Source organism: Chrysochloris asiatica, unplaced genomic scaffold (assembly GCF_000296735.1).
Source record: "Chrysochloris asiatica unplaced genomic scaffold, ChrAsi1.0 scaffold00027, whole genome shotgun sequence".
Taxonomy (NCBI): domain Eukaryota; kingdom Metazoa; phylum Chordata; class Mammalia; order Afrosoricida; family Chrysochloridae; genus Chrysochloris; species Chrysochloris asiatica.
The window spans coordinates 14,686,975-14,688,269 of record NW_006408545.1 but is presented as its reverse complement, the minus strand read 5'-3'; the positions used below and the strand labels follow the sequence as shown (position 1 = coordinate 14,688,269).

Below are 1,295 nucleotides of genomic sequence, written 5' to 3'. Positions count from 1 at the left end.
CCCACTTCCATTCCTCACATTCCACTTTCATGTGTAATTGACAGAAACCTTCCAGGGCCAATTCTTCCATTTTTACAATAATTCGAATGGGGTCTCTCATGAACTTCTTGGTCCCCTCAAGCCCGTGGGAAGGCATTGCAGCGGACAGCAAAACTACCTGGGAGTTGCTGTTGAAATTTTGGAATTTGTTGTAAATCTGGCCTTAGAATCCATGGCTTAAAATTTCATTAGTTTCATTCAGTACAAACATCTTGATGGATTTTGGAAACGGGTATCTTCGATCAAGCACATCAAACACACAGCCTGAGGTATCCACAATGATATGAGGAGCCTCCATTTGCAACTTCTGCACTTCATCACAGACATTGGTGCGCCCAATGCAGGTATGGCAGGAGGCGTGTAATATCCTAATGCCATGCCCATCTTCTGTATCTACTGGTGTAATTTTTGAGTGGGAGCCAAGACCAAGGCCACGGTGGCTTTTGAACTCAATGGGCTGCATAATTAATATGGTAAAAGTGGCCATTTTCCCAATCCCAGACTGAGCTTGAGTGATCACCCATCATGTAAGAAGACTGGCTTCAGGCAGAATGGCAGAGGGCTTCTCAAAACCATAGACAAGTCTTGGAGCAAGTATTCTGAGACGTCTTGTCATTGAAGCTGTCAACAATTTCATTCCAGTTCTTCTCAATGAAGCCTTCAGGCTCCATCCCATCTGGGCCATTGTCTCTGGATTGTAGGCATGAGCCTTAGAAACTCTTCATTATAATACTTTACTTTGTCTTCTTGAACTGCCTTTGGATTTTTCTGTTCCATTCTTCTACTGCCTCATTTCTTCCATTTGCTTTAGCATCTCTATGCTGGAGAGCAAGTTTCAGAATCGTTTCTGAGATTCATTTTGGTCTTTTCCTTTTCTTGTTTTCTTAATGACGTTTTGCTTACTTCTTGTTTGATGTTCTTGATGTCATCTCACAACTCCCCTTTGGTCATTAGTGTCTAATATATCAAATCTTTTCTTGAAGTGACCTCTAAATTCAGGTGGGATATGTTCAAGGTCATATTTTATCTGTGGTGGACTTGTTTCAACTATCTTCAGCTTCAGCCTGAACTTGCAATGATCTATGGATGGTCTGTTCCACAGTCTGCCCCAGTCCTTGTTTTTGCTAATACAAAGCTTTTCCACTGTGTCTTCCCACAGATGTAGTCAGTGTGATTTCTAAATATTCCATCTGGTGAGGTCCATGTGTGTAGTCATCTTTTATGTTGTTTAAAAATGTATTTGCAATGAAGAAGTC

At 41.4% G+C, this 1,295-nt stretch overlaps 1 pseudogene; it reads right to left on the bottom strand.

Annotated features, from left to right (window-relative positions):
• Positions 1-1,295, bottom strand: part of LOC102838535 — a 55,601-nt pseudogene that overhangs the window by 16,178 nt on the left and 38,128 nt on the right.